At 46.1% G+C, this 14,611-nt stretch overlaps 6 non-coding genes and 1 pseudogene across 6 annotated transcripts; all 7 read left to right on the top strand.

Annotated features, from left to right (window-relative positions):
- Nucleotides 1–134, top strand: LOC130325980 (U2 spliceosomal RNA; annotated as a pseudogene; the record flags this gene model as incomplete).
- Nucleotides 135–2,237: 2,103 nt separating this feature from the next.
- LOC130325970 (U2 spliceosomal RNA) lies at nucleotides 2,238–2,428 on the top strand. Its single transcript, XR_008870686.1, has one exon. It is a non-coding gene; the product is annotated as a U2 spliceosomal RNA (small nuclear RNA).
- Nucleotides 2,429–4,528: 2,100 nt separating this feature from the next.
- Nucleotides 4,529–4,719, top strand: LOC130325981 (U2 spliceosomal RNA). Its single transcript, XR_008870695.1, has one exon. It is a non-coding gene; the product is annotated as a U2 spliceosomal RNA (small nuclear RNA).
- Nucleotides 4,720–6,809: 2,090 nt separating this feature from the next.
- On the top strand, nucleotides 6,810–7,000 carry LOC130325982 (U2 spliceosomal RNA). Its single transcript, XR_008870696.1, has one exon. It is a non-coding gene; the product is annotated as a U2 spliceosomal RNA (small nuclear RNA).
- Nucleotides 7,001–9,096: 2,096 nt separating this feature from the next.
- On the top strand, nucleotides 9,097–9,287 carry LOC130325983 (U2 spliceosomal RNA). The gene has a single exon (XR_008870697.1). It is a non-coding gene; the product is annotated as a U2 spliceosomal RNA (small nuclear RNA).
- A 2,096-nt stretch (nucleotides 9,288–11,383) lies between these two features.
- Nucleotides 11,384–11,574, top strand: LOC130325984 (U2 spliceosomal RNA). Its single transcript, XR_008870698.1, has one exon. It is a non-coding gene; the product is annotated as a U2 spliceosomal RNA (small nuclear RNA).
- Nucleotides 11,575–13,680: 2,106 nt separating this feature from the next.
- On the top strand, nucleotides 13,681–13,871 carry LOC130325971 (U2 spliceosomal RNA). The gene has a single exon (XR_008870687.1). It is a non-coding gene; the product is annotated as a U2 spliceosomal RNA (small nuclear RNA).
- Nucleotides 13,872–14,611: the final 740 nt, after the last annotated feature.

Consider the following 14,611-nt stretch of genomic DNA (forward strand, 5'->3'; position numbering starts at 1 on the left):
TATCTGATACGTCCCCTATCTGGGGACCATATATTAAATGGATTTTTGAGAACGGGGGCCGATTTCGAAGCTTGCTTCCGTCGCCCTATGCATTGACCCGATATGGCAGTATCTTCGGGTACAGTGCACCACCCCCTTACAGGGTTAAAAAGAAAGATTCCTACTTTCATTGCTACCTGCTTGCTGGCTAGCCAGCTAGCCAGCCCTGTGGGCCTTGCTGCTGCTGCAGCCAAAAAACAAAAGGTGGTGCTGCTGCTGCTTCTGCTGCTTCTGCTTCTGCTTGTGTCTGGCCCCTGTTGGAGCGTCCAGGCACAGGACTTCTGCTGCTGCTGACTAAATGGCCTCCTTAATTGGATCATTTGAGTAGCCAGCACACCTGTGCAGGTAGGGCATGACATGATAGGCAGCTGCCTTGATAGCGGGTGGGTGCTGAATGTTCCTAATTGACAAAATAAGATTAATGCTTATGAAGAAATATAAAATCTCATCCCTTCCCCAATATCGCGCCACACCCCTACCCCTTAATTCCCTGGTTGAACGTGATGGACATATGTCTTTTTTCGACCGTACTAACTATGTAACTATGTAACATAACATGGGGGGGGGGGGGGGTCTCCTGGCTGTTCACACAGGTGTGTCATTGCTGTACATTGACCATGCATTGCTTCTGTGGTATTGCAAAGGCAAAGACAAATGCTTCCAGCCATCCATTGCACTAATGGATTGGTCATCAGCTGGCTGTCTATGTCCCGCATCAATATAGACCAAAGTACAGAGGGTTAGGCTATGCTATTGTGCACCTACCTGATGCATCAGAAGGTGCGAGGCCCTTGCTAAATTCTGTGCACAGACTTTGAGATCTATGCTTTAGACTGTATCTAAACCTGCTCCAACATGGACTGACATTCTGGCCTACTTTCAGCCGATGCGACTTGTCTGTCGCTGAACAGTCGCTTTTTATGTATTCAGCACCTATGTATAATGTTGTAAAAATGCTCTAGAAGCTAAAGTCGCAGAAATGTCACACATATTTGGCCTGCAACTTTCTGTGCGACAAATTCAGACAGGAAAAATCAGTATAAATCCTTAGAAAATTATCCCCCAGTGTCTCCATCTGCTGGCGGTATTGAATAAGCATTGCTGCACTGATGGGGTATGCATTAGACGAAAAAAAAGAAGAAAAAGAAGAATAATACGCCCAGAAAAGAGGCGAAAAGGAGAAAAACGTAAAAAAACGTGAAAAAAAAGTAAGAGGAAGAGAAGGGAAAAAAAGGTGGAAATGGGTTTAAAAGTGATTTCGGCGGAGAAATATATATATATATATATATATATATATATATATATATATATATATATATATATGCGCACACACACATATAGATATAAACGTATTCTCCGTTGAGATATTGCAGCCGCTGCTGTGTCCAGGCCCAGGAGCCTTAGCACTGTGCTGTGATGTCACTCAATACCACTGACATCACTAGGTGTAAAACAACATCTCTCCTTTGCTGTGTATGTGACTATGGAGCTGTTTGGTGATGTCGTCTATTACGGCCTTCATAGAAGCAACAGGAGATTGTTGCATCCATCTTGAACCCTCAGAACTACAGTGCTATGATGTCACTCACTTCCACAGGCCTTGCAGAGTGTAAACAACAACAACCCAGCTTTGTTGTGTATGTAACCAAAGGGATTTGTGATGTCACCTAGAACCTTCACAGCAGCGACAGCTTTATGAGGAGCATCAGCACTGCTCTGCCTGAGCAGAACCATCACCGCCATAGGTTGTCAAATAACCCGGATTTAACCCACACAGGTAAGTCCAATGGGGTGCAGGCATGTCCTCTATGCTTACAGCTTCCCGTGGGTGTTGGTTTGATACCGTTTGGGGACAGCCAAGGAGGCATCTGCAGGCAACAAAGGTAGGTGTGTGCTTGTGTGTGTGTTTCCTATGCAGATCCTAAGCCCAGTGTCACATGCAAGTAGGAGGAGTAAGAAGGGTTCCTGGCAAATCCGGGTTATGGATTGCATTTAAAAAGGCCCCGTGGGAGTGCAATGGGCCCCTGTCTTGCTGCTTAGCAATAATGGTATGGGTTTAGGTTCTGCTGTGTGTACTGGTGGTTGACTGCCCCCCAGCCCAGAGTGTGCATGGAAAATTGTCTGGCAGCCTCCCTGACAGCAAGCAGTGATAGTGCCCATGAAGGGGACCTTGTTGGGCCCCGCCCCCTTTCACGGTTATCGCTTCTCGGCCTTTTGGCTAAGATCAAGTGTAGTATCTGTTCTTATCAGTTTAATATCTGATACGTCCCCTATCTGGGGACCATATATTAAATGGATTTTTGAGAACGGGGGCCGATTTCGAAGCTTGCTTCCGTCGCCCTATGCATTGACCCGATATGGCAGTATCTTCGGGTACAGTGCACCACCCCCTTACAGGGTTAAAAAGAAAGATTCCTACTTTCATTGCTACCTGCTTGCTGGCTAGCCAGCTAGCCAGCCCTGTGGGCCTTGCTGCTGCTGCAGCCAAAAAACAAAAGGTGGTGCTGCTGCTGCTTCTGCTGCTTCTGCTTCTGCTTGTGTCTGGCCCCTGTTGGAGCGTCCAGGCACAGGACTTCTGCTGCTGCTGACTAAATGGCCTCCTTAATTGGATCATTTGAGTAGCCAGCACACCTGTGCAGGTAGGGCATGACATGATAGGCAGCTGCCTTGATAGCGGGTGGGTGCTGAATGTTCCTAATTGACAAAATAAGATTAATGCTTATGAAGAAATATAAAATCTCATCCCTTCCCCAATATCGCGCCACACCCCTACCCCTTAATTCCCTGGTTGAACGTGATGGACATATGTCTTTTTTCGACCGTACTAACTATGTAACTATGTAACATAACATGGGGGGGGGGGGGGGTCTCCCTGGCTGTTCACACAGGTGTGTCATTGCTGTACATTGACCATGCATTGCTTCTGTGGTATTGCAAAGGCAAAGACAAATGCTTCCAGCCATCCATTGCACTAATGGATTGGTCATCAGCTGGCTGTCTATGTCCCGCATCAATATAGACCAAAGTACAGAGGGTTAGGCTATGCTATTGTGCACCTACCTGATGCATCAGAAGGTGCGAGGCCCTTGCTAAATTCTGTGCACAGACTTTGAGATCTATGCTTTAGACTGTATCTAAACCTGCTCCAACATGGACTGACATTCTGGCCTACTTTCAGCCGATGCGACTTGTCTGTCGCTGAACAGTCGCTTTTTATGTATTCAGCACCTATGTATAATGTTGTAAAAATGCTCTAGAAGCTAAAGTCGCAGAAATGTCACACATATTTGGCCTGCAACTTTCTGTGCGACAAATTCAGACAGGAAAAATCAGTATAAATCCTTAGAAAATTATCCCCCAGTGTCTCCATCTGCTGGCGGTATTGAATAAGCATTGCTGCACTGATGGGGTATGCATTAGACGAAAAAAAAGAAGAAAAAGAAGAATAATACGCCCAGAAAAGAGGCGAAAAGGAGAAAAACGTAAAAAAACGTGAAAAAAAAAGTAAGAGGAAGAGAAGGGAAAAAAAGGTGGAAATGGGTTTAAAAGTGATTTCGGCGGAGAAATATATATATATATATATATATATATATATATATATATATATATATATTTATGCGCACACACACATATAGATATAAACGTATTCTCCGTTGAGATATTGCAGCCGCTGCTGTGTCCAGGCCCAGGAGCCTTAGCACTGTGCTGTGATGTCACTCAATACCACTGACATCACTAGGTGTAAACAACATCTCTCCTTTGCTGTGTATGTGACTATGGAGCTGTTTGGTGATGTCGTCTATTACGGCCTTCATAGAAGCAACAGGAGATTGTTGCATCCATCTTGAACCCTCAGAACTACAGTGCTATGATGTCACTCACTTCCACAGGCCTTGCAGAGTGTAAACAACAACAACCCAGCTTTGTTGTGTATGTAACCAAAGGGATTTGTGATGTCACCTAGAACCTTCACAGCAGCGACAGCTTTATGAGGAGCATCAGCACTGCTCTGCCTGAGCAGAACCATCACCGCCATAGGTTGTCAAATAACCCGGATTTAACCCACACAGGTAAGTCCAATGGGGTGCAGGCATGTCCTCTATGCTTACAGCTTCCCGTGGGTGTTGGTTTGATACCGTTTGGGGACAGCCAAGGAGGCATCTGCAGGCAACAAAGGTAGGTGTGTGCTTGTGTGTGTGTTTCCTATGCAGATCCTAAGCCCAGTGTCACATGCAAGTAGGAGGAGTAAGAAGGGTTCCTGGCAAATCCGGGTTATGGATTGCATTTAAAAAGGCCCCGTGGGAGTGCAATGGGCCCCTGTCTTGCTGCTTAGCAATAATGGTATGGGTTTAGGTTCTGCTGTGTGTACTGGTGGTTGACTGCCCCCCAGCCCAGAGTGTGCATGGAAAATTGTCTGGCAGCCTCCCTGACAGCAAGCAGTGATAGTGCCCATGAAGGGGACCTTGTTGGGCCCGCCCCTTTCACGGTTATCGCTTCTCGGCCTTTTGGCTAAGATCAAGTGTAGTATCTGTTCTTATCAGTTTAATATCTGATACGTCCCCTATCTGGGGACCATATATTAAATGGATTTTTGAGAACGGGGGCCGATTTCGAAGCTTGCTTCCGTCGCCCTATGCATTGACCCGATATGGCAGTATCTTCGGGTACAGTGCACCACCCCCTTACAGGGTTAAAAAGAAAGATTCCTACTTTCATTGCTACCTGCTTGCTGGCTAGCCAGCTAGCCAGCCCTGTGGGCCTTGCTGCTGCTGCAGCCAAAAAACAAAAGGTGGTGCTGCTGCTGCTTCTGCTGCTTCTGCTTCTGCTTGTGTCTGGCCCCTGTTGGAGCGTCCAGGCACAGGACTTCTGCTGCTGCTGACTAAATGGCCTCCTTAATTGGATCATTTGAGTAGCCAGCACACCTGTGCAGGTAGGGCATGACATGATAGGCAGCTGCCTTGATAGCGGGTGGGTGCTGAATGTTCCTAATTGACAAAATAAGATTAATGCTTATGAAGAAATATAAAATCTCATCCCTTCCCCAATATCGCGCCACACCCCTACCCCTTAATTCCCTGGTTGAACGTGATGGACATATGTCTTTTTTCGACCGTACTAACTATGTAACTATGTAACATAACATGGGGGGGGGGGGGGGTCTCCTGGCTGTTCACACAGGTGTGTCATTGCTGTACATTGACCATGCATTGCTTCTGTGGTATTGCAAAGGCAAAGACAAATGCTTCCAGCCATCCATTGCACTAATGGATTGGTCATCAGCTGGCTGTCTATGTCCCGCATCAATATAGACCAAAGTACAGAGGGTTAGGCTATGCTATTGTGCACCTACCTGATGCATCAGAAGGTGCGAGGCCCTTGCTAAATTCTGTGCACAGACTTTGAGATCTATGCTTTAGACTGTATCTAAACCTGCTCCAACATGGACTGACATTCTGGCCTACTTTCAGCCGATGCGACTTGTCTGTCGCTGAACAGTCGCTTTTTATGTATTCAGCACCTATGTATAATGTTGTAAAAATGCTCTAGAAGCTAAAGTCGCAGAAATGTCACACATATTTGGCCTGCAACTTTCTGTGCGACAAATTCAGACAGGAAAAATCAGTATAAATCCTTAGAAAATTATCCCCCAGTGTCTCCATCTGCTGGCGGTATTGAATAAGCATTGCTGCACTGATGGGGTATGCATTAGACGAAAAAAAAGAAGAAAAAGAAGAATAATACGCCCAGAAAAGAGGCGAAAAGGAGAAAAACGTAAAAAAACGTGAAAAAAAAGTAAGAGGAAGAGAAGGGAAAAAAAGGTGGAAATGGGTTTAAAAGTGATTTCGGCGGAGAAATATATATATATATATATATATATATATATATATATATATATATGCGCACACACACATATAGATATAAACGTATTCTCCGTTGAGATATTGCAGCCGCTGCTGTGTCCAGGCCCAGGAGCCTTAGCACTGTGCTGTGATGTCACTCAATACCACTGACATCACTAGGTGTAAACAACATCTCTCCTTTGCTGTGTATGTGACTATGGAGCTGTTTGGTGATGTCGTCTATTACGGCCTTCATAGAAGCAACAGGAGATTGTTGCATCCATCTTGAACCCTCAGAACTACAGTGCTATGATGTCACTCACTTCCACAGGCCTTGCAGAGTGTAAACAACAACAACCCAGCTTTGTTGTGTATGTAACCAAAGGGATTTGTGATGTCACCTAGAACCTTCACAGCAGCGACAGCTTTATGAGGAGCATCAGCACTGCTCTGCCTGAGCAGAACCATCACCGCCATAGGTTGTCAAATAACCCGGATTTAACCCACACAGGTAAGTCCAATGGGGTGCAGGCATGTCCTCTATGCTTACAGCTTCCCGTGGGTGTTGGTTTGATACCGTTTGGGGACAGCCAAGGAGGCATCTGCAGGCAACAAAGGTAGGTGTGTGCTTGTGTGTGTGTTTCCTATGCAGATCCTAAGCCCAGTGTCACATGCAAGTAGGAGGAGTAAGAAGGGTTCCTGGCAAATCCGGGTTATGGATTGCATTTAAAAAGGCCCCGTGGGAGTGCAATGGGCCCCTGTCTTGCTGCTTAGCAATAATGGTATGGGTTTAGGTTCTGCTGTGTGTACTGGTGGTTGACTGCCCCCCAGCCCAGAGTGTGCATGGAAAATTGTCTGGCAGCCTCCCTGACAGCAAGCAGTGATAGTGCCCATGAAGGGGACCTTGTTGGGCCCGCCCCTTTCACGGTTATCGCTTCTCGGCCTTTTGGCTAAGATCAAGTGTAGTATCTGTTCTTATCAGTTTAATATCTGATACGTCCCCTATCTGGGGACCATATATTAAATGGATTTTTGAGAACGGGGGCCGATTTCGAAGCTTGCTTCCGTCGCCCTATGCATTGACCCGATATGGCAGTATCTTCGGGTACAGTGCACCACCCCCTTACAGGGTTAAAAAGAAAGATTCCTACTTTCATTGCTACCTGCTTGCTGGCTAGCCAGCTAGCCAGCCCTGTGGGCCTTGCTGCTGCTGCAGCCAAAAAACAAAAGGTGGTGCTGCTGCTGCTTCTGCTGCTTCTGCTTCTGCTTGTGTCTGGCCCCTGTTGGAGCGTCCAGGCACAGGACTTCTGCTGCTGCTGACTAAATGGCCTCCTTAATTGGATCATTTGAGTAGCCAGCACACCTGTGCAGGTAGGGCATGACATGATAGGCAGCTGCCTTGATAGCGGGTGGGTGCTGAATGTTCCTAATTGACAAAATAAGATTAATGCTTATGAAGAAATATAAAATCTCATCCCTTCCCCAATATCGCGCCACACCCCTACCCCTTAATTCCCTGGTTGAACGTGATGGACATATGTCTTTTTTCGACCGTACTAACTATGTAACTATGTAACATAACATGGGGGGGGGGGGGGGTCTCCTGGCTGTTCACACAGGTGTGTCATTGCTGTACATTGACCATGCATTGCTTCTGTGGTATTGCAAAGGCAAAGACAAATGCTTCCAGCCATCCATTGCACTAATGGATTGGTCATCAGCTGGCTGTCTATGTCCCGCATCAATATAGACCAAAGTACAGAGGGTTAGGCTATGCTATTGTGCACCTACCTGATGCATCAGAAGGTGCGAGGCCCTTGCTAAATTCTGTGCACAGACTTTGAGATCTATGCTTTAGACTGTATCTAAACCTGCTCCAACATGGACTGACATTCTGGCCTACTTTCAGCCGATGCGACTTGTCTGTCGCTGAACAGTCGCTTTTTATGTATTCAGCACCTATGTATAATGTTGTAAAAATGCTCTAGAAGCTAAAGTCGCAGAAATGTCACACATATTTGGCCTGCAACTTTCTGTGCGACAAATTCAGACAGGAAAAATCAGTATAAATCCTTAGAAAATTATCCCCCAGTGTCTCCATCTGCTGGCGGTATTGAATAAGCATTGCTGCACTGATGGGGTATGCATTAGACGAAAAAAAAGAAGAAAAAGAAGAATAATACGCCCAGAAAAGAGGCGAAAAGGAGAAAAACGTAAAAAAACGTGAAAAAAAAGTAAGAGGAAGAGAAGGGAAAAAAAGGTGGAAATGGGTTTAAAAGTGATTTCGGCGGAGAAATATATATATATATATATATATATATATATATATATATATATATATATATGCGCACACACACATATAGATATAAACGTATTCTCCGTTGAGATATTGCAGCCGCTGCTGTGTCCAGGCCCAGGAGCCTTAGCACTGTGCTGTGATGTCACTCAATACCACTGACATCACTAGGTGTAAACAACATCTCTCCTTTGCTGTGTATGTGACTATGGAGCTGTTTGGTGATGTCGTCTATTACGGCCTTCATAGAAGCAACAGGAGATTGTTGCATCCATCTTGAACCCTCAGAACTACAGTGCTATGATGTCACTCACTTCCACAGGCCTTGCAGAGTGTAAACAACAACAACCCAGCTTTGTTGTGTATGTAACCAAAGGGATTTGTGATGTCACCTAGAACCTTCACAGCAGCGACAGCTTTATGAGGAGCATCAGCACTGCTCTGCCTGAGCAGAACCATCACCGCCATAGGTTGTCAAATAACCCGGATTTAACCCACACAGGTAAGTCCAATGGGGTGCAGGCATGTCCTCTATGCTTACAGCTTCCCGTGGGTGTTGGTTTGATACCGTTTGGGGACAGCCAAGGAGGCATCTGCAGGCAACAAAGGTAGGTGTGTGCTTGTGTGTGTGTTTCCTATGCAGATCCTAAGCCCAGTGTCACATGCAAGTAGGAGGAGTAAGAAGGGTTCCTGGCAAATCCGGGTTATGGATTGCATTTAAAAAGGCCCCGTGGGAGTGCAATGGGCCCCTGTCTTGCTGCTTAGCAATAATGGTATGGGTTTAGGTTCTGCTGTGTGTACTGGTGGTTGACTGCCCCCCAGCCCAGAGTGTGCATGGAAAATTGTCTGGCAGCCTCCCTGACAGCAAGCAGTGATAGTGCCCATGAAGGGGACCTTGTTGGGCCCGCCCCTTTCACGGTTATCGCTTCTCGGCCTTTTGGCTAAGATCAAGTGTAGTATCTGTTCTTATCAGTTTAATATCTGATACGTCCCCTATCTGGGGACCATATATTAAATGGATTTTTGAGAACGGGGGCCGATTTCGAAGCTTGCTTCCGTCGCCCTATGCATTGACCCGATATGGCAGTATCTTCGGGTACAGTGCACCACCCCCTTACAGGGTTAAAAAGAAAGATTCCTACTTTCATTGCTACCTGCTTGCTGGCTAGCCAGCTAGCCAGCCCTGTGGGCCTTGCTGCTGCTGCAGCCAAAAAACAAAAGGTGGTGCTGCTGCTGCTTCTGCTGCTTCTGCTTCTGCTTGTGTCTGGCCCCTGTTGGAGCGTCCAGGCACAGGACTTCTGCTGCTGCTGACTAAATGGCCTCCTTAATTGGATCATTTGAGTAGCCAGCACACCTGTGCAGGTAGGGCATGACATGATAGGCAGCTGCCTTGATAGCGGGTGGGTGCTGAATGTTCCTAATTGACAAAATAAGATTAATGCTTATGAAGAAATATAAAATCTCATCCCTTCCCCAATATCGCGCCACACCCCTACCCCTTAATTCCCTGGTTGAACGTGATGGACATATGTCTTTTTTCGACCGTACTAACTATGTAACTATGTAACATAACATGGGGGGGGGGGGGGGTCTCCTGGCTGTTCACACAGGTGTGTCATTGCTGTACATTGACCATGCATTGCTTCTGTGGTATTGCAAAGGCAAAGACAAATGCTTCCAGCCATCCATTGCACTAATGGATTGGTCATCAGCTGGCTGTCTATGTCCCGCATCAATATAGACCAAAGTACAGAGGGTTAGGCTATGCTATTGTGCACCTACCTGATGCATCAGAAGGTGCGAGGCCCTTGCTAAATTCTGTGCACAGACTTTGAGATCTATGCTTTAGACTGTATCTAAACCTGCTCCAACATGGACTGACATTCTGGCCTACTTTCAGCCGATGCGACTTGTCTGTCGCTGAACAGTCGCTTTTTATGTATTCAGCACCTATGTATAATGTTGTAAAAATGCTCTAGAAGCTAAAGTCGCAGAAATGTCACACATATTTGGCCTGCAACTTTCTGTGCGACAAATTCAGACAGGAAAAATCAGTATAAATCCTTAGAAAATTATCCCCCAGTGTCTCCATCTGCTGGCGGTATTGAATAAGCATTGCTGCACTGATGGGGTATGCATTAGACGAAAAAAAAGAAGAAAAAGAAGAATAATACGCCCAGAAAAGAGGCGAAAAGGAGAAAAACGTAAAAAAACGTGAAAAAAAAGTAAGAGGAAGAGAAGGGAAAAAAAGGTGGAAATGGGTTTAAAAGTGATTTCGGCGGAGAAATATATATATATATATATATATATATATATATATATATATATATATATATGCGCACACACACATATAGATATAAACGTATTCTCCGTTGAGATATTGCAGCCGCTGCTGTGTCCAGGCCCAGGAGCCTTAGCACTGTGCTGTGATGTCACTCAATACCACTGACATCACTAGGTGTAAACAACATCTCTCCTTTGCTGTGTATGTGACTATGGAGCTGTTTGGTGATGTCGTCTATTACGGCCTTCATAGAAGCAACAGGAGATTGTTGCATCCATCTTGAACCCTCAGAACTACAGTGCTATGATGTCACTCACTTCCACAGGCCTTGCAGAGTGTAAACAACAACAACCCAGCTTTGTTGTGTATGTAACCAAAGGGATTTGTGATGTCACCTAGAACCTTCACAGCAGCGACAGCTTTATGAGGAGCATCAGCACTGCTCTGCCTGAGCAGAACCATCACCGCCATAGGTTGTCAAATAACCCGGATTTAACCCACACAGGTAAGTCCAATGGGGTGCAGGCATGTCCTCTATGCTTACAGCTTCCCGTGGGTGTTGGTTTGATACCGTTTGGGGACAGCCAAGGAGGCATCTGCAGGCAACAAAGGTAGGTGTGTGCTTGTGTGTGTGTTTCCTATGCAGATCCTAAGCCCAGTGTCACATGCAAGTAGGAGGAGTAAGAAGGGTTCCTGGCAAATCCGGGTTATGGATTGCATTTAAAAAGGCCCCGTGGGAGTGCAATGGGCCCCTGTCTTGCTGCTTAGCAATAATGGTATGGGTTTAGGTTCTGCTGTGTGTACTGGTGGTTGACTGCCCCCCAGCCCAGAGTGTGCATGGAAAATTGTCTGGCAGCCTCCCTGACAGCAAGCAGTGATAGTGCCCATGAAGGGGACCTTGTTGGGCCCGCCCCTTTCACGGTTATCGCTTCTCGGCCTTTTGGCTAAGATCAAGTGTAGTATCTGTTCTTATCAGTTTAATATCTGATACGTCCCCTATCTGGGGACCATATATTAAATGGATTTTTGAGAACGGGGGCCGATTTCGAAGCTTGCTTCCGTCGCCCTATGCATTGACCCGATATGGCAGTATCTTCGGGTACAGTGCACCACCCCCTTACAGGGTTAAAAAGAAAGATTCCTACTTTCATTGCTACCTGCTTGCTGGCTAGCCAGCTAGCCAGCCCTGTGGGCCTTGCTGCTGCTGCAGCCAAAAAACAAAAGGTGGTGCTGCTGCTGCTTCTGCTGCTTCTGCTTCTGCTTGTGTCTGGCCCCTGTTGGAGCGTCCAGGCACAGGACTTCTGCTGCTGCTGACTAAATGGCCTCCTTAATTGGATCATTTGAGTAGCCAGCACACCTGTGCAGGTAGGGCATGACATGATAGGCAGCTGCCTTGATAGCGGGTGGGTGCTGAATGTTCCTAATTGACAAAATAAGATTAATGCTTATGAAGAAATATAAAATCTCATCCCTTCCCCAATATCGCGCCACACCCCTACCCCTTAATTCCCTGGTTGAACGTGATGGACATATGTCTTTTTTCGACCGTACTAACTATGTAACTATGTAACATAACATGGGGGGGGGGGGGGGTCTCCTGGCTGTTCACACAGGTGTGTCATTGCTGTACATTGACCATGCATTGCTTCTGTGGTATTGCAAAGGCAAAGACAAATGCTTCCAGCCATCCATTGCACTAATGGATTGGTCATCAGCTGGCTGTCTATGTCCCGCATCAATATAGACCAAAGTACAGAGGGTTAGGCTATGCTATTGTGCACCTACCTGATGCATCAGAAGGTGCGAGGCCCTTGCTAAATTCTGTGCACAGACTTTGAGATCTATGCTTTAGACTGTATCTAAACCTGCTCCAACATGGACTGACATTCTGGCCTACTTTCAGCCGATGCGACTTGTCTGTCGCTGAACAGTCGCTTTTTATGTATTCAGCACCTATGTATAATGTTGTAAAAATGCTCTAGAAGCTAAAGTCGCAGAAATGTCACACATATTTGGCCTGCAACTTTCTGTGCGACAAATTCAGACAGGAAAAATCAGTATAAATCCTTAGAAAATTATCCCCCAGTGTCTCCATCTGCTGGCGGTATTGAATAAGCATTGCTGCACTGATGGGGTATGCATTAGACGAAAAAAAAGAAGAAAAAGAAGAATAATACGCCCAGAAAAGAGGCGAAAAGGAGAAAAACGTAAAAAAACGTGAAAAAAAAGTAAGAGGAAGAGAAGGGAAAAAAAGGTGGAAATGGGTTTAAAAGTGATTTCGGCGGAGAAATATATATATATATATATATATATATATATATATATATATATATATATATATATATATATGCGCACACACACATATAGATATAAACGTATTCTCCGTTGAGATATTGCAGCCGCTGCTGTGTCCAGGCCCAGGAGCCTTAGCACTGTGCTGTGATGTCACTCAATACCACTGACATCACTAGGTGTAAACAACATCTCTCCTTTGCTGTGTATGTGACTATGGAGCTGTTTGGTGATGTCGTCTATTACGGCCTTCATAGAAGCAACAGGAGATTGTTGCATCCATCTTGAACCCTCAGAACTACAGTGCTATGATGTCACTCACTTCCACAGGCCTTGCAGAGTGTAAACAACAACAACCCAGCTTTGTTGTGTATGTAACCAAAGGGATTTGTGATGTCACCTAGAACCTTCACAGCAGCGACAGCTTTATGAGGAGCATCAGCACTGCTCTGCCTGAGCAGAACCATCACCGCCATAGGTTGTCAAATAACCCGGATTTAACCCACACAGGTAAGTCCAATGGGGTGCAGGCATGTCCTCTATGCTTACAGCTTCCCGTGGGTGTTGGTTTGATACCGTTTGGGGACAGCCAAGGAGGCATCTGCAGGCAACAAAGGTAGGTGTGTGCTTGTGTGTGTGTTTCCTATGCAGATCCTAAGCCCAGTGTCACATGCAAGTAGGAGGAGTAAGAAGGGTTCCTGGCAAATCCGGGTTATGGATTGCATTTAAAAAGGCCCCGTGGGAGTGCAATGGGCCCCTGTCTTGCTGCTTAGCAATAATGGTATGGGTTTAGGTTCTGCTGTGTGTACTGGTGGTTGACTGCCCCCCAGCCCAGAGTGTGCATGGAAAATTGTCTGGCAGCCTCCCTGACAGCAAGCAGTGATAGTGCCCATGAAGGGGACCTTGTTGGGCCCGCCCCTTTCACGGTTATCGCTTCTCGGCCTTTTGGCTAAGATCAAGTGTAGTATCTGTTCTTATCAGTTTAATATCTGATACGTCCCCTATCTGGGGACCATATATTAAATGGATTTTTGAGAACGGGGGCCGATTTCGAAGCTTGCTTCCGTCGCCCTATGCATTGACCCGATATGGCAGTATCTTCGGGTACAGTGCACCACCCCCTTACAGGGTTAAAAAGAAAGATTCCTACTTTCATTGCTACCTGCTTGCTGGCTAGCCAGCCCTGTGGGCCTTGCTGCTGCTGCAGCCAAAAAACAAAAGGTGGTGCTGCTGCTGCTTCTGCTGCTTCTGCTTCTGCTTGTGTCTGGCCCCTGTTGGAGCGTCCAGGCACAGGACTTCTGCTGCTGCTGACTAAATGGCCTCCTTAATTGGATCATTTGAGTAGCCAGCACACCTGTGCAGGTAGGGCATGACATGATAGGCAGCTGCCTTGATAGCGGGTGGGTGCTGAATGTTCCTAATTGACAAAATAAGATTAATGCTTATGAAGAAATATAAAATCTCATCCCTTCCCCAATATCGCGCCACACCCCTACCCCTTAATTCCCTGGTTGAACGTGATGGACATATGTCTTTTTTCGACCGTACTAACTATGTAACTATGTAACATAACATGGGGGGGGGGGGGGGTCTCCTGGCTGTTCACACAGGTGTGTCATTGCTGTACATTGACCATGCATTGCTTCTGTGGTATTGCAAAGGCAAAGACAAATGCTTCCAGCCATCCATTGCACTAATGGATTGGTCATCAGCTGGCTGTCTATGTCCCGCATCAATATAGACCAAAGTACAGAGGGTTAGGCTATGCTATTGTGCACCTACCTGATGCATCAGAAGGTGCGAGGCCCTTGCTAAATTCTGTGCACAGACTTTGAGATCTATGCTTTAGACTGTATCTAA

Source organism: Hyla sarda, unplaced genomic scaffold, assembly GCF_029499605.1.
Source record: "Hyla sarda isolate aHylSar1 unplaced genomic scaffold, aHylSar1.hap1 scaffold_2783, whole genome shotgun sequence".
Lineage (NCBI taxonomy): Eukaryota > Metazoa > Chordata > Amphibia > Anura > Hylidae > Hyla > Hyla sarda.